General features: G+C 43.9%; 1 protein-coding gene across 3 annotated transcripts in view; it reads left to right on the plus strand.

Annotated features, from left to right (window-relative positions):
* Positions 1-8,371: 8,371 nt before the first annotated feature.
* The window catches only part of SHISAL1 (shisa like 1), a 175,083-nt gene continuing 163,987 nt past the window's right edge, over positions 8,372-19,467 (plus strand). Inside the window, exon 1 of one of the 3 annotated variants that reach the window (XM_075344222.1) lies at positions 8,372-9,046. The gene's annotated coding sequence lies outside the window, so the exon portion shown is untranslated. The remainder of the gene's footprint in view (positions 9,047-19,467) is intronic. The other 2 variants (XM_075344224.1, XM_075344223.1) reach the window with 2 other exon arrangements.

Here is a 19,467-nt window from a genome sequence, read left to right on the forward strand (position 1 = left end):
TGCAGAACATCGTAATACGCCTCAGCTGCTGCAGAACATTGTAATACGCCTCAGCTGCTGCAGAACATCGTAATACGCCTCAGCTGCTGCAGAACATTGTAATACGCCTCAGCTGCTGCAGAACATCGTAATACGCCTCAGCTGCTGCAGAACATTGTAATATGCCTCATCTGCTGCAGAACATCATAATACACCTCAGGTGCTGCAGAACATCATATACAGCTCAGCTACTGCTGAAAATCATAATGCACCTCAGCTGCTGCAGAACATCATATACACCTCAGCTGCTGCTGAAAATCATAATACACCTCAGCTGCTGCAGAACATCATAATACACCTCAGCTACTGGAGAACATCATATACACCTCAGCTGCTGCAGAACATCATATACACCTCAGCTGCTGCAGAACATCATATACACCTCAGCTACTGGAGAACATCATATACACCTCAGCTGCTGCAGAACATCATATACACCTCAGCTGCTGCAGAACATCATATACACCTCAGCTGCTGCAGAACATCATATACACCTCAGCTACTGGAGAACATCATATACACCTCAGCTGCTGCAGAACATCATATACACCTCAGCTGATGCAGAACATCATATACACCTCAGCTGCTGCAGAACCTCATAATACACCTCAGCTGCTGCAGAGTAACATAATACACTCCTCAACTTCTGCAGAGCAACATAATACATCTCAGCTACTGGAGAACATCATATACACCTCAGCTGCTGCAGAACACCATATACACCTCAGCTGCTGCAGAACATCATATACACCTCAGCTGCTGCAGAACACCATATACACCTCAGCTGCTGCAGAGTAACATAATACACTCCTCAACTTCTGCAGAGCAACATAATACATCTCAGCTGCTGCAGAACATCATAATACACCTCAGCAGCTGCAGAAAGAAATAACAGACGGACCATGATGGCAGCAGAGGTGGTAATGATGTAATAATCTCAGACAATCAGGGGTTAGCAGGTTTCACTTATTAAATGAAAGCTCGTATGTATGGGGCCGTGGTGGGCAAACCTTGCCCCCATTGTGGTGCCCTTCAATCCACACACTCAGTAGATGCGAATAGCGGAGATCTGATGGGACCTGCCCAATGGCTCATTTGGATCCAGCATATTTCTATGGAGGCTCCTGCAATTAGTCCTCGTTTAGTACAACTCCAGCCATGTTTTACATTAGGATTACTCATGGAATTTTTCATTTCACCATAGTTAGAACCCAATTATTGCTCTAAGTGTTTTCCCATCCAGATTGTGGCCGAGGGGAAAAAAGTCTGTTTAGTTTGTTAATTAAGCTGACCTTTCCAAAAGCAGATGGAAAACACAGATAAAAGCCTGGAACTACCTTACAATGAGGGTTAAAGGCAGACGGACAATGTCCAGAACCGTGCTGCTATGGTGTTCTTTCAGTTTGCTCCAGGCATTTCCATTTTTTGACTCTGAGACCTAATACCAGGGCCAAGGCCATTGTGAATACGAAGGGAACTGCCCTTTAAAAAATGAGCAGCAATGCAAATCTCCATAATTTCATGTAGCGAGGTGTAGATCCTCACATTCATCTACAAAATGTGCATATACCCCATAGTGAAATTAGGCACAGAGTTGTTACCTCTCCTGGCTCCAAAACCCTGTCTTAATTCCTTCCCACATGGCTGACTTGTCCGCACCGGGTGTGGTGTCCTGATGTGCACCATTATTGTCATCATCCAAGAACTTTAAAAGTTTGCTCAGGCACCCATGTGTGCTTGAGTATTCAGGAAGCATTGTCTTGAGCTTTTCGAGTGTCACTGCAAGCAAGTTATCAAATTACCTATACATCTATTATTCCTGGGTGTAACTGCATCGCTGCAAGCAAGTTACCAGATTATCAATACATCTATGACTCCTCTCTGTAACTGCATCACTACAAGCAAGTTACCAGATTTCCTTTAAATCTATTATTCCTGTGTGTAACTGCATCACTGTAAGCAAGTTACCAGATTACCTATACATCTATTTTTCCTGGGTGGAACTGCATCTCTGCAAGCAAGTTACCAGACTACCTATACATCTATTATTCCTGGGTGTAACTGTGTCACTGTAAGCAAGTTACCAAATTATCTATACATCTATTATTCCTGTGTGTAACTGCATCACTGCAAGCAAGTTACCAGATTACCTATAAATCTATTATTCCTGTGTGTAACTGCATCACTGCAAGCAAGTTACCAGATTACCTATACATCTATTTTTCCTGGGTGGAACTGCATCTCTGCAAGCAAGTTACCAGACTACCTATACATCTATTATTCCTGGGTGTAACTGTGTCACTGTAAGCAAGTTACCAAATTATCTATACATCTATTATTCCTGTGTGTAACTGCATCACTGCAAGCAAGTTACCAGATTACCTATAAATCTATTATTCCTGTGTGTAACTGCATCACTGCAAGCAAGTTACCAGATTACCTATACATCTATTATTCCTGGGTGTAACTGTGTCACTGTAAGCGTTACCAAATTATCTATACATCTATTATTCCTGTGTGTAACTGCATCACTGCAAGGAATTACCAGTTTACCTATACATCTATTATTCCTGGGTGTAACTTTGTCACTGTAAGAAAGTTACCAGATTACCTACACATCTATTTTCCTGGGTGAAGCTGCGTCACTGCAAGCAAGTTACCAGATTACCTATACATCTATTATTCCTGTCTATAACTGTGTTACTGTAAGCAAGTTACCAGATTGCCTTATACATCTATTATTCCTGTCTATCACTGCGTCACTGCAAGCAAGTTATCAGATTGTTTATACTTCTTATTTTGCCATGCATATGCACACACCTCAGACTGCATCATCTGGTGCTTAATACTCAACCTGTTTACTGTCCTACACACCCTGCTGTACTGGTCCTCACTGATCTAAGACTTCAAGCAACTTAAGTCTTGTTTTTCCACTGCTACAGTTCTAGAACACCCTGAAGTAAACTGGTCATTCTTCCTTGAGGTGGATGCTTCTGCTGTTGATGTAGGAGCAGTATTTTCTCAAAATTCTTTTTAAATCTACAAATTATACCTGCAATTTATTCTCTAATAAATTCTTACTGGCAGAGCGAAATTTCTCAATTGATGATTGTGAACTTTTAGCCATAGAATTGGTTGAAGATGGTGCCTAAGTGTTCTTCCAAGAAATTTCCCAGTTCCATGGTCTTCCAGATGATATAGTGTCGGACTGTAATGTGCAATGAGTTTCCTGGTTCTGGAGAGCACTGGAAAAAAATCTAAAAATTTCCATAGACTTATGCACTGCTTATCTGTCATGCTAGATACGGGAAAGTACCAAGGGAACAGCGAAAGGGAAGGGAAATCCTGAGTCTAGGGAAATGGAAGATGGTGACCCCTGACCAAACCTACTGCTGGTCCCTGGGGTCACTCACTACACTAGATAGGTTCCGCACCTTTGCGCCGAGCTGGATATCTGACCCTAGGTATCCCTAGTGCTGGTCCCTGAGGTCCCTCACAATGCAAAATAGGGCCGAGGCAGATATCTGACCTTAGGTATCCCTAGTGCTGGACCCTAAATAGGGAACAGATGAGATGAGCTCATCGTAAACCCCATTAAACACTATAGACGACACAAGGAGGACACACAGGGGAGAAAGCATGAACTACTTATCCACAGATGACTCAGGCAGGAGTTCAGCAAAGTTTTAGCAACGATACCATAGAGGAGTACAAGCCACCTGCTTGCAACCAAGGCTTGAATGAACTGGAAACTATCACCAGCACCAGTCCAAGGAAGAACGGGGTATTTAAGCACTAAGATAGTGCTGATGGTCAGCAGCTGGGTTCAAAAGGGGGAGAGATGAATCCTGCAAGAAAGCTACCTATAACAATGAATACTGACAGCAGGAACAATGGAAAGTCAGGGAGCATTCTTTGACCTTCTATGGCCAGAAACCACATGACTGTCTGTCACCCGTGACACACCTGTGACATTATCACCCTCACAGTAATGGGCAGAGAAAATCAATAATACTATGGAGCAATAACTATGGATTTTCACTAATTCCTATCAAGATAACTGTCTTTATTTGCTTCTTTGGGCCAAATTTGTCCATAACTATTCAGTTTCCGAGTCTTCTGGGAAATTTCCCTTTGTCACAGTTTATGGTTGAGGGTCTCATCTTCCTCTGCCAATTGCATCAAAGATGCAAAATTCCTGCTGTGAAGTGCGCACCCAAGACATGCATGACATCTGGACTTGGCTTTCCACCAAACACATCCATTTAAAGACTTGTTACTAGAAGCTGATTCCTAATTTCATCGATACGTTCCAGATAATTGAGCAAATCAACCTGGTTACTTTCCGTCTGGAATTACATGCCATGTTAAGAATTCTCAATGCTTTAGGGACCGTAAAGTGAGGGGCAGTGTTACTCACCACCAGTCCCAGCTCGAGGGACCATGTATGACTGAGCATTTAGGACCCATTGTTCCTAAACTTCACGTATTTTACAGTTTTCCTCATCATCCTCCTCTCTGATCTCCTACCAGGTGTTTAATCATCTTTCCGGCCAACTCCAGTCTGTTATCTAACAACCTGCATCTACTTCTTAGCTCAGTCCTGTGAATCCTCCTGCTATTGCATTCTTAACTTAAATCCTCTACTTCAATGTATGTGATAAAGAACTCATCTCTGTTGCTGTTCACAGCTTCGTTTCTGCAAGCAAGGTATCTGATTATTTGTTGCTGTTATTTCTATGCTCTTTATACTCACAGCTTTTCTGCTCCTGTATGTATCTGCGTCTCTGCAAGCAAGTAATCAGATTACCTGTTCATCTATTTTATCTCTTTGTTACTACATCACTTGCAAGCAGGTAATCAGATTACCTGTACATCTATTTAACTGTGTGTAACCACATTACTTGCAAGCAAGTTTTCAGATTACCTGTACATCTAATTTTACTGTGTAACTGCATCTCTGTAAGCAAGTTATCAGATTACCTGTACATCTATTTTAACTGTGTGTAACCACATTACTTGCAAGCAAGTTATCATTTTATCGGTACATCTAATTTTACTGTGTAACTGCTCTCTGTAAGCAAGTTATCAGATTACCTGTTCATCTATTTTTCCTGTGTGTAACCACATCAGTTGCAGGCCAGTTATCAGATTACCTGTTCATCTATTTTTCCTGTGTGTAACCACATCAGTTGCAAGCAAGTTATCATATTCCCTTTACATCTATTTTTCCTGTGTAATTGCATCTCTGCAAGCAAGTTACCAGATTACCTCCACATCTATTTTTCTTGTATAACTGCATCTGTGCAAGCAAGTTATCAGATTACCTATACCTCTAATTTTACTGTGTAACTGCATATCTGCAAGCAAGTTATCAGATTACCTGTACATCTATATGTCCTGTGTGTAACCACATCACGTGCAAGCAAGTTATCAGATTACCTATACATCTATTTTTCCTGTGTAATTCCATCTCTGCAAGCAAATTATCAGATTACCTGCACATCTATTTTTCTTGTATAACTGCATCTCTGCAAGCAAGTTATCAGATTACCTGTACATCTATTTTTCCTGTGTGTAACCATATCACTTGCAAGCAAGTTATCAGATTACCTGAACATCTATCTTTCCTGTGTAACTGCATCTCTGCAAGTTATCAGATTACCTGTTCATCTATTTTCCTGTGTGTAACCACATCACTTGCAAGCAAGTTATTAGATTACCTGTACTGTGTAACTGCATCTCAACAAGAAAGTTATCAGATTGCCTGTACATCTATCTTTCCTATGCATAACCACATCGCTTGCAAGCAAGTTATCAGATTTCCTATATATCTATCTTTCCTATGTAGCTGTATTTCTACAAGCAAGTTATCAGATTACCTATTCAACTATTTTTCCGGTGTAATTGCATCACTGTAAGAAAGGTGTCAAATTACCTGTTTATCTTTTTTTGCTGTGTGTAACCACATCACTTGCAAGCAAGTTATCAGATTACCTGTATATCTACTTTTCCTGGGTAACTGCATCACTTGCAAGCAAGTTATCAGATTACATGTACTGTGTTACTGCATCTCAGCAAGCAAGTTATCAGATTACCTGTGTAACTGCATCTCTGCAAGCAAGATATCAAATTGCCTATACATTTTCTTTTCCCATGTATTTCTACACATGTGACTTTGTTTTATTTCATGTTTTCTGCTTTGCTTGCCTACATAACTTGCTGTCCTAATCATTGCTGAGCCACGTGCCATGTGGCAAGACGTGACCACTGCCCCATTTCCTTTGGTCAATGGTGCGCACCCTGATCTTACACAATACACTTCACCAGGTGAGACCATAACATTTATCAGTTTGATCTGGACATGCCCCATGAAGCTAAATGTACTGTCCTTGGAAGCAAGGTGTACAGTGCTCAGCCTGATCTGCATAATGTGAATGTGCTGTGAAGCTTGGTGTACTGTCCTTGTCTAAGCAAGGTGTACTGTCCTTGGCTTCATCTGCACAATGTGCATGTGTCCTTAGCAATCAAGCAAGGTGTAAAATCCTCAGCTTTGTTTTGCGGACCTCGGCCATACTCATCCTGAGGATCCCTTGTCTCCATCCGATCCACTTCCGGTCTTTTATATAACCTTTCCTTAATCCTTAAATTTTCCCGTGCTAATCTCGTATTCCAGGAAATCTCAGAGCTCTGCGTTCAGTTAAATCCCTTGTGTATTTTTCCAGCGAGTGTCACCACCGCGCCGAGAGCTGGGAATCCCACCGCAGGAAGTCACGGAGCGTGGGACTCGTTATACGCTCAGCCTTAGCCGCGGTGTCACATTGCGATCCCTGCGTATTAGGCTGTGATGTTAAACTTGCCGCACATCTGACAGATCTTATTTATCAGGCCTGAAGAAACGTATGGAAATGAAAGGCTGCGCGCCACAGCCTGGTGGTGATTCACTGCACGGAAAGAACCCGGCTCCCAACATGTGTCTTGTATCACATTTCAAAACAACGTTCCAGTCCCGAGCAGGGTGCGCAATGTGTTTTTCAAGGGGCTGGAACCCACATAAAATTCACAATCTTATGTTGCTTGATTTCCCAAGTTAGGGCTGTTTTCAGCTACAAAGCTCTAAATCCTCTGATTTCCTGCTGCAAAGAGTTAAATTATATAATAATCGTTGCCTGCAGCCACCACCAGGGGGAGCAGAGGAGATTAGTGCAGATTTATTATTGGCTTTAATAGAAGCTGTATATGGCAATCTGCAGTGAGCTCCCCCTAGTGGTGACCGTGGACAGCCTGAATCTCATCTATCATCAATGTAAAGAGATTTGGAATTGTGTAATTAAAACAAGGAATCTATCTATATTTACCTCTATCTATCTATCTACTGTATCTATCTATCTATCTATCTATCTATCTATCTATCTATCTATCCCTCTATCTATCTATCTATCTATCCCTCTATCTATCTATCTATCTATCTATCTACTGTATCTATCTATCTATCTATCTATCTATCTATCTTTACCTCTATCTATCTATTTGTCTATCTATCTTTCTATCAATGTATCTATCTATCTATCTATCTATCTATATATCCCTCTATCTATCTATCTATCTATCATTCTATCTATATATCCCTCTATCTATCCCTCTATCTAACTATTTTTTCTTCTATCTATCCCGCTATCTATCCATTGATCTATCTATCTACGGATCCCTATCATTTTTCTCTTCTTCCTTCCTTCCTACTTTTTCTTCCTTCCTTCCTTCTTTCATTCTTTCATTATCTTTCTTTCTTTCCTTCCTTCCTTCTTTTTCTCTCTTCTTTCTTTCTTCCATCCTTTCTTTTCCTTCCATCCTTTCTTTTCTTTCTTCCTTAATTTCTTTTCTTTCTTCCTTTCTTTTTCTTTTGTTCCTTCTTTCTTGCTTCCTTCCTTCATTCTTTCATTATCTTTCTTCCTTCCTTCTTTCTTCCTTCCTTCATTCTTTCATTATCGTTCTTCCTTCCTTCTTTCTTCCTTCCTTCATTCTTTCATTATCTTTCTTCCTTCCTTCTCTCTTTCTTTTTCTCTCTCTCTTCTTTCTTCCTTCCTTTCTTTATCTCTTTCTATCGTTACCACTGTCCATTCCTCATTTTCCAGTGTATTTTAGCCCATTCCCATACACTCCAGGCAGCTCTGTGCCTAGTACACACAATGCCAGTTATCCCCAGCTGTGGCACACACATAATAACCCTATAATCTATACGTGGGCACAGAGCCTGCAGGGCACTCTCATAGCTAACATGCACATGGGCACTAGAATGCCTGAAATTCCACCCGCTAATGAGACCTGGAAGACACAGGGACATTGTGACACCTGAAATGATGAAACAAATGTGAGAAATGCAAACTGCTCCCCTCTCCACCCCTGAGAGGAAGAAGAGGGGGCGCAGCGTGTATCAGGGTGTGTTACATGGGTGGGGGGAGTGGATCTGGCAGCTAAAGAGCCTCAGTAATTGCCCAGATCCCTCACATCAGAGCTGTCACCGGCGAGGAGCAGAGGCACAGGCAGCATTTGACCTCGGATTTCGCTCCTGGATGGAAGCCAGTAAAGCTGAGGAGCAGAAAGCACAGGCAGCTCCACAGAGAGAGGGGGAGTGAGGAAGACAATGCGAGCACGGAGGGGACATTCATCCTGAGACCGCACTTTCCCAGAAAAGTGCCAGGGATCCGGGGAAACACTGCGCCTTGGAGATCGTCCTGCGCCTCGCGCCTATTCCTGCGCTTTGCGCTTTTCCTGCGCCTTGGAGATTGTCCTGCGCTTTTCCTGCGCTCGGTGGATGCGGCTTTGTGGAATGATTTCTCCTCCAGCTCTGGACGAGACCCTCAGATCTTCACCGCTCTCATGAGGAGGATTTAAGCCCCTATGTCTTATGTGCTTCTTACTTTTCCTCCTTGGAGTATAGGATTTGGGTGAGGAGGATGCAGCTGAACATTGAGTCAGGGTTTGGAAGAGAAATCCCCTCAGCTCAAAGGTAAGTTCGCGCTGTAGTTCCTGGTGACCTGTGAGGATCCCCTCTGTGTGAATCCATCATCTTATACCTGCTGAGGGCTTCTATATCCTTCCCTGTACCTTAGATGATCCCCTATACCCACCTCTACCCTATATATCTCACACTATCACCTATACTGTGCTGTGCAGTTCTATAATCACCTGTACCTATTGTTCATCATTCATTTTCCCCTATAGCCTGGTGGGCTTCTATCTGGACACTAATATCTGGGGGGGGGGGGGGGTCACATCTTTATGAATACACATATACCTGGTTGTTCATTAATATGATAACCTTCACCAGTTGATCACTTTTTTGTTCTTTGCATCTTTGTAATCACATATACCTGTTGTGCATCTTCCATAGTCACCTATTGACTGTGCATCATGTGCAACCTATATCTGCTGTGCATCTTCCATAGTGACCTATATCAACTGTGCATCCTCTACCTGCTGTGCATCTCCCATAGTGACCTATATCAACTGTGCATCCTCTACTTGCTGTGCATCTCCCATAGTGACCTATATCAACTGTGCATCCTCTACCTGCTGTGCATTTTCCATAGTCACTTATATTAACAATTCATCCTGTGCACCCAATACCTGCTGTGGATCTTTATGATCACATATGCCTACTGTGCACCCTTAGGATCACCAATACCTGTTGTGCATCCCTAGGATCACTAGTACCTGCTGTGCACCCTTAGGGACTCCAATATCTGCTGTGAATCCTTAGGGACATTAATACCTGCTGTGCACCTTTAGGGACACCAATACTTGTTGTGCACCCTTAGGATCACTAATACCTGCTGTGCACCTTTAGGGACACCAATACCTGCTGTGCACCCTTAGGATCACCAATACCTGCTGTGCACCCTTAGGATCACCAATACCTGCTGTACACCCTTAGGGACACCAATACCTTCTGTGCACCCTTAGGATCACCAATACCTGCTGTGCACACTTAGATTGACCAATACCTACTGTGCATCCTTAGGGACACCAATACCTGCTGTGCACCCTTAGGATCACCAATACCTTCTGTGCACCCTTAGGAGCACTAATACCTGCTGTGCACCCTTAGGATCACCAATACCTGCTGTGCACCCTTAGGATCACCAATACCTGCTGTGCACCCTTAGGATCACCAATACCTTCTGTGCACCCTTAGGATCACCAATACCTGCTGTGCACCCTTAGGATCACCAATACCTGCTGTGCACCCTTAGGAGCACTAATACCTGCTGTGCTTTTTCCATGATCCCATATACCTTCTCTGTATCTCTATTATATATACCTGCTGTGCACCCTTAGGAGCACTAATACCTGCTGTGCTTTTTCCATGATCCCATATACCTTCTCTGTATCTCTATTATATACACCTGCTGTGCACCCTTAGGAACACTAATAACTGTTGTGCACCCTTAGGATCACCAATACCTGCTGTGCACCCTTAGGATCATTAATACCTGCTGTGCTTCTTCCATGATCCCATATACCTTCTCTGTATCTCTATTATATACACCTGCTGTGCCTCGTCCATTGTTTTCTATATCTATGCATACTTATGATGACCTTTACCTCCTGTGAATCTTCTGTGGTTCCTTTATCCTTTCTTCTCGGTCACTTCACACTTGATCCCAGTTTCTGCTTCTTCTCTGAGCTGTGTCCCCGGATCGTCTCCTTCCTTCTTCTGTTTCATTCTTAGCAGATGTTTCAGACAATATTTACTTTATGGAATGATACATTTAGTTCTGATCCATTGTTACCAAACAAACAAGGGGTAGAATGATAATATTGATGCAAATATAAAAAGCTTCTAAAACACTGAGCAGAATTGGCGATTGTATGGCTATATAATGTGGGGTCTCCGGAGAGGGGCACAGCTGAGCGCTGACGGGGCAGGTGCCCAATGTGGATTATGCCAGGGAGGCACCAACAGTCCAGCCTGCCCGGGCAGGACATCAGGGCAGCTCTGCTCCATCTCTGCACACAGGTGCAATGGGTCTGAGCGCAATGCTATGTCTTGTTGGTTGGACATGGACTTTATTGGTTTCATCCATGTATAGGGCTCTGGGGAAGACCCCACAATGAAGACCCCAGTAAACATTACAGGTAATTCAGAAAACAACTTCTGTTATGTACTGGGAGGATCCGTCCCTATAGGTGTCCACAACAGGTGGAGGGGATGAAGGGCATATATCATGGGGTCCTGAGCATTCTCTATAGACCATGAAATACTGCAGAGATAGAGACCATAGGACAGTGTAACATTGCCTCTCTACCCTGAGCTGAGGAGCTAGCAATCTAATAATGTGTGGCTGGAAGAAAGAAAGAAAGAAAAAGAAAGAAAGAAAGAAAGAAGCAAAATATGTAGATAGATAGATAACTAGAAGGATAGATAGAGGGATAGATGGATAGAAGAAAGGAGAAAGAAAGAAAGAAAGAAAGAAAGGTAGATAGATACATAGAGGAATAGATAGATAGAGGAATAAATTCATAGATGATAGATAGATAGATAGATAGATAGAGGGATAGATAGATAGATAGAGGGATAGATAGATAGATAGATAGAGGGATAGATAGATAGATAGATAGAGGGATAGATAGATAGATAGATAGAGGGATAGATAGATAGAGGGATAGATAGATAGACAGAGGGATAGATAGATAGATAGATAGATAGATAGATAGATAGATAGAGGGATAGATAGAGGGATAGATAGAGGGATAGATAGATAGATAGATAGAGGGATAGATAGACAGAAAGATAGATAGATAGAGGGATAGATAGAGGGATAGATAGATAGAGGGATAGATAGATAAATAGATAGAGGGATAGATAGATAGATAGACAGATAGATAGATAGAGGGATAGATAGATAGTGGGATAGATAGATAGATAGATAGAGGGATAGACAGAGGGATAGATAGATAGATAGATAGATAGATAGATAGATAGATGGATAGATAGATAGAGGGATAGATAGATAGATAGATAGATAGATAGATAGATAGATAGAGGGATAGATAGATAGATAGATAGATAGATAGATAGATAGATAGATAGAGGGATAGATAGATAGATAGTGGGATAGATAGATAGATAGATAGATAGAGGGATAGACAGAGGGATAGATAGATAGATAGATAGATAGATGGATAGATACATAGAGGGATAGATAGATAGATAGATAGATAGATAGATAGAGGGATAGATAGATAGATAGATAGATAGATAGAGGGATAGATAGAGGGATAGATAGATAGTGGGATAGATAGATAGATAGATAGATAGATAGATAGATAGATAGATAGATAGATGGATAGATACATAGAGGGATAGATAGATAGATAGATAGAGGGATAGATAGAGGGATAGATAGATAGATAGATAGATAGATAGATAGATAGAGGGATAGATAGATAGATAGATAGATAGATAGAGGGATAGATAGATAGATAGATAGATAGATAGATAGATAGATAGATAGATAGATAGCGGGATAGATAGATAGATAGAGGGATAGATAGATAGATAGATAGAGGGATAGATAGATAGATAGATAGATAGATAGATAGCGGGATAGATAGATAGATAGATAGCGGGATAGATAGATAGATAGATAGAGGGATAGATAGATAGATAGATAGATAGATAAATAGATAGATAGATAGAGGGATAGATGGATAGATAGATAGATAGATAGATAGATAGATAGATAGAGGGATAGATAGATACTAGATGTCTCATGCATTAATATGAATAGGACACTGAGCATTATCCGCCTGTTTTCGGCATTTCTTTCTCTCCTCCTTCAGGTCTTTTCTCCCTCATCTTGCAGGGTGCGTCCCCTTGTTCCCCCCTCAGTAGTGTCCCCCTCTCTGGCAGGTGCTGGTGATGTACCTGTCCGGCACCACGTGACTGGAGGAAGCCCGGTGCCAGCAGAATCTTTTTTTCTCATTTTCTGTAAATCTTCACAACTTTTAACCCAATCACTGCTGTATATCTTCGGCAGTTATTTCAGGGCATCATATTTAATGAAGGGCGCTCCCTGCTGGCCAATCTGTCTATGGTTTTGAAATCATATGTTTTATATTAGGGAATACTGCTTTTATGTATGAAAGATAGTTCTTGCTAGTAAATCAAATATTTCAGATAAAATATCACAAGAAATAGACTTTTATTCAGTATATACTGTAGACAGGCAAATTATCCTGACACTTGTTGCTTATAACATCCAGGAAGCCACACAATGGCTAATAATGGGGATAACTGACATATGAGGCATGAGAATAAAATGTTACATCCTGTATTATACTCCAGAGCTGCGCTCACTATTCTGCTGGTGCAGTAACTGTGCACATACATTACATTACTTATCCTATACTGATCCTGAGCTACCTCCTGTATTATACTCAAGAGCTGCACTCACTATTCTGCTGGTGCAGTCACTGTGTACATACATTACAGATACTGCGTTTCATGCAATATTATACCCCAGAGCTGCACTCACTATTCTGTTGGTGCAGTTGCTGTGTACATACATTACTGATCCTGTACTGATACCTCCTTACAGTTACCTCCTGTATTATACTCCAGAGCTGCACTCACTATTCTGCTGGTGTAGTCACCGTGTACATACATTACAGATATTGCGTTACATGCAGTATTATACTCCAGAACTGCACTCACAATTCTGCTGGTGCTGTCACTGTGTGCATACATTACAGATACTGCGTTACATGCAGTATTATACTCCAGAGCTGCACTCACTATTCTGCTGGTGCAGTCACTGTATACATACATTACAGATACTGCGTTACATGCAGTATTATACTCCAGAGCTGCACTCACAATTCTGCTGGTGCAGTCACTGTGTACATACATTACAAATACTGCGTTTCATGCACTATTATACTCCAGAGCTGCACTCACAATTCTGCTGGTGCAGTCACTGTGTACATACATTACAAATACTGCGTTTCATGCACTATTATACTCCAGAGCTACACTCACAATTCTGCTGGTGCAGTCACTGTGTACATACATTACAGACACTGCGTTACATGAGTATTATACTCCAGAGCTGCACTCACTATTCTGCTGGTGCAGTCGCTGTGTACATACATTACTGATCCTGTACTGATCCTCGCAGGTGAAGGAATGCCTAGATAAGCCTCTGAATTCAGGTGGAATATATTCAACTAATTGGATTTTTAGTGTTCCAATCAGAGGCTTTAAAACGCTCCTCCCATTAGTTAGCCCCTCCCCTGCAGAGCCAAAGAAGTCACATGACTCACAAAAAGCACTAATACCCCGGCCCGAGTCACTTTTTCCATCACACGCTCATACACAACTATTTTCATGATTTTATTTTAATTAAACAATGATGAGTAATTATAAAAATATATAAATTCATTAAACTATTGGCAAGTTTTGAGCCGGAGAACACATTTTCTGCAGATCCCGTCCTGCTCGTCCCCATATGACAGCGCTCAGCTCCAGTTGGCCGGGGCAGCCGGGTGTACGGACGGTGAACTCGGTGCCAGTGACCATGTGCGCGGGATTTATTGCCTCCGCTAGCCCTGGCGGTGGATCCGACAGACGCCGACGCGGTGTAAACAAGCAGAGCACATCGGATTTGGCATCGGAAGACAATAAAATAAACAGCTAATGGCCTAACGCTGCGATCTACACAAATATTTTCCCCAGCATTCAGCCTACAACAGCTCAGTAAACACAAACAGCCCCGGACAAGCTCCGCGCAGACTAATAGCGCGCCCCCAGCCAAATCTGTCATACAAATTGAGTCTTCGCTTAGACGGAAAAGCAAAGCGTTCTAGATTTCTCCTTTTTTTTCCTCTTACTACCTTACATTCTGTTACATAACTCATCATTAGGGCGATTGGAATCACTACGGAGAGAAAGTCTAGAAATAATGAGGAGGAGACGCAAGGAAATTCTAAATATCAGCTACCATGCTCGGGTGCTCAGTACTCGTAACTAGTGATGAGCGGGCACTACCATGCTCGGGTGCTCAGTACTCGTAACTAGTGATGAGCGGGCACTACCATGCTCGGGTGCTCAGTACTCGTAACTAGTGATGAGCGGGCACTACCATGCTCGGGTGCTCAGTACTCATAACTAGTGATGAGCGGGCACTACCATGCTCGGGTGCTCAGTACTCGTAACTAGTGATGAGCGGGCACTACCATGCTCGGGTGCTCTGTACTCGTAACTAGTGATGAGTGGGCACTACCATGCTCGGGTGCTCAGTACTCGTAACTAGTGATGAGCGGGCACTACCATGCTCGGGTGCTCGGTACTCGTAACTAGTGATGAGCGGGCACTACCATGCTCAGGTGCTCAGTACTCGTAACTAGTGATGAGCGGGCACTACCATGCTCAGGTGCTCAGTACTGGTAACTAGTGATGAGCGGGCACTACCATGCTCAGGTGCTCAGTACTCGTAACTAGTGATGAGCGGGCACTACCATGTTCAGGTGCTCAGTACTCGTAACTAGTGATGAGCGAGCACTACCATGCTCAGGTGCTCAGTACTCGTAACTAGTGATGAGCGGGCACTACCATGCTCGGGTGCTCGGTACTCATAACTAGTGATGAGTGAGCACTACCATGCTCAGGTGCTCAGTACTCGTAACTAGTGATGAGCGGGCACTACCATGCTCAGGTGCTCAGTACTTGTAACTAGTGATGAGCGGGCACTACCATGCTCAGGTGCTAAGTACTCGTAACTAGTGATGAGCGAGCACTACCATGCTCAGGTGCTCAGTACTCGTAACTAGTGATGAGCGGGCACTACCATGCTCAGGTGCTCAGTACTCGTAACTAGTGATGAGCGGGCACTACCATGCTCGGGTGCTCAGTACTCATAACTAGTGATGAGCGGGCACTACCATGCTCGGGTGCTCTGTACTCGTAACTAGTGATGAGCGGGCACTACCATGCTCGGGTGCTCAGTACTCGTAACTAGTGATGAGCGGGCACTACCATGCTCGGGTGCTCAGTACTCGTAACTAGTGATGAGCGGGCACTACCATGCTCGGGTGCTCAGTACTCGTAACTAGTGATGAGCGGGCACTACCATGCTCGGGTGCTCAGTACTCGTAACTAGTGATGAGCGGGCACTACCATGCTCGGGTACTCTGTACTTGTAACTAGTGATGAGCGGGCACTACCATGCTCAGGTGCTCGGTACTAGTAACTAGTGATGAGTGGGCACTACCATGCTCAGGTGCTCAGTACTGGTAACTAGTGATGAGCGGGCACTACCATGCTCAGGTGCTCAGTACTCGTAACTAGTGATGAGCGGGCACTACCATGCTCGGGTGCTTGTAACTAGTGATGAGCGGGCACTAGCATAATACCATAGCTCTCCATACAGTATAATGGGCCCCACATAGTCCACCATACAGAATAATGGGCCCCACATAACCCTCCATACAGAATAATGACCCCACATAGTCCTCCATACAGAATAATGGGCCCCACATAGCCCTCCATACAGAATAATGGGCCCCACATAGCCCTCCATACAGAATAATGACCCCACATAACCCTCCATACAGAATAATGACCCCACATAGTCCTCCATACAGAATAACGGACCCCACATAGCCCTCCATACAGTATAATGGGCCCCACATAGCCCTCCATACAGAATAATGGGCCCCACATAGCCCTCCATACAGAATAATGGGCCCCACATAGACCTCCATACAGAATAATGACCCCACATAGCCCTCCATACAGAATAATGGACCCCACATAGCCCTCCATACAGAATAATGGGCCCCACATAGTCCTCCATACAGAATAATGGACCCCACATAGCCCTCCATACAGAATAATGTGCCCCACATAGCCCTCCATACAGAATGATGGACCCCACATAGCCCTCCATACAGAATAATGTGCCCCACATAACACTCCATACAGAATAATGTGCCCCACATAGCCCTCCATACAGAATAATGGGCCCCACATAGCCCTCCATACAGAATAATGGGCCCCACATAGCCCTCCATACAGAATAATGACCCCACATAGTCCTCCATACAGAATAATGTGCCCCACATAGCCCTCCATACAGAATAATGGGCCCCACATAGCCCTCCATACAGAATAATGGGCCCCACATAGCCCTCCATACAGAATAATGGGCCCACATAGCCCTCCATACAGAATAATGGGCCCCACATAGCCCTCCATACAGAATAATGGACCCCACATAGCCCTCCATACAGAATAATGGGCCCCACATAGCCCTCCATACAGAATAATGGACCCCACATAGCCCTCCATACAGAATAATGGGCCCCACATAGTCCTCCATACAGAATAATGGACCCCACATAGCCCTCCATACAGAATAATGTGCCCCACATAGCCCTCCATACAGAATGATGGACCCCACATAGCCCTCCATACAGAATAATGTGCCCCACATAACACTCCATACAGAATAATGTGCCCCACATAGCCCTCCATACAGAATAATGGGCCCCACATAGCCCTCCATACAGAATAATGTGCCCCACATAGCCCTCCATACAGAATAATGGGCCCCACATAGCCCTCCATACAGAATAATGGGCCCCACATAGCCCTCCATACAGAATAATGTGCCCCACATAGCCCTCCATACAGAATAATGGGCCCCACATAGCCCTCCATACAGAATAATGGGCCCCACATAGCCCTCCATACAGAATAATGGGCCCCACATAGCCCTCCATACAGAATAATGTGCCCCACATAGCCCTCCATACAGAATAATGACCCCACATAGTCCTCCATACAGAATAATGTGCCCCACATAGCCCTCCATACAGAATAATGGGCCCCACATAGCCCTCCATACAGAATAATGGGCCCCACATAGCCCTCCATACAGAATAATGGGCCCACATAGCCCTCCATACAGAATAATGGCTCCACATAGCCCTCCATACAGAACAATGGGCCCCACATAGTCCTCCATACAGAATAATGGGCCCCACATAGCCCTCCATACAGAATAATGGGCCCCACATAGCCCTCCATACAGAATAATGGGCCCCAGATAGCCCTCCATAGAGAATAATGGGCCCACATAGCCCTCCATACAGAATAATGGCTCCACATAGCCCTCCATACAGAATAATGGGCCCCACATAGCCCTCCATACAGAATAATGGGCCCCACATAACCCTCCATACAGAATAATGACCCCACATGACCCTCCATACAGAATAATGGGCCCCACATAGTCCTCCATACAGAATAATGGCCCCACATAGCCCTCCATACAGAATAATGGGCCCACATAGCCCTCCATACAGAATAATGGACCCCACATAGCCCTCCATACAGAATAATGACCCCACATAACCCTCCATACAGAATAATGACCCCACATAACCCTCCATACAGAATAATGGGCCCCACATAGTCCTCCATACAGAATAATGGGCCCACATAGCCCTCCATACAGAATAATGTGCGCCACATAGCCCTCCATACAGAATAATGGGCCCCACATAGCCCTCCATACAGAATAATGGGCCCCACATAGCCCTCCATACAGTATAATGGGCCCCACATAGCCCTCCATACAGTATAATGGGCCCCACATAGTCCTCCATACAGAATAATGGGCCCCACATAGCCCTCCATACAGAATAATGTGCCCCACATAGCCCTCCATACAGTATAATGGGCCCCACATAGTCCTCCATACAGAATAATGGCCCTACATAGCCCTCCATACAGTATAATGGGCCCCACATAGTCCTCCATACAGAATAATGGGCCCACATAGCCCTCCATACAGAATAATGGGCCCCACATAGCCCTCCATACAGAATAATGGACCCCACATAGCCCTCCATACAGAATAATGGGCCCCACATAGTCCTCCATACAGAATAATGGGCCCCACATAGCCCTCCATACAGAATAATGGGCCCCACATAGCCCTCCATACAGAATAATGGGCCCCACATAGCCCTCCATACAGTATAATGGGCCCCACATAGTCCTCCATACAGAATAATGGGCCCCACATAGCCCTCCATACAGAATAATGGGCCCCACATAGCCCTCCATACAGAATAATGGGCCCCACATAGCCCTCCATACAGAATAATGGGCCCCACATAGACCTCCATACAGTATAATGGGCCCCACATAGCCCTCCATACAGAATAATGGGCCCCACATAGCCCTCCATACAGAATAATGGGCCCACATAGCCCTCCATACAGAATAATGGGCCCCACATAGCCCTCCATACAGAATAATGGGCCCACATAGCCCTCCATACAGAATAATGGGCCCCACATAGCCCTCCATACAGAATAATGGGCCCCACATAGCCCTCCATACAGAATAATGGG

Source organism: Anomaloglossus baeobatrachus, chromosome 4, assembly GCF_048569485.1.
Source record: "Anomaloglossus baeobatrachus isolate aAnoBae1 chromosome 4, aAnoBae1.hap1, whole genome shotgun sequence".
Lineage (NCBI taxonomy): Eukaryota > Metazoa > Chordata > Amphibia > Anura > Aromobatidae > Anomaloglossus > Anomaloglossus baeobatrachus.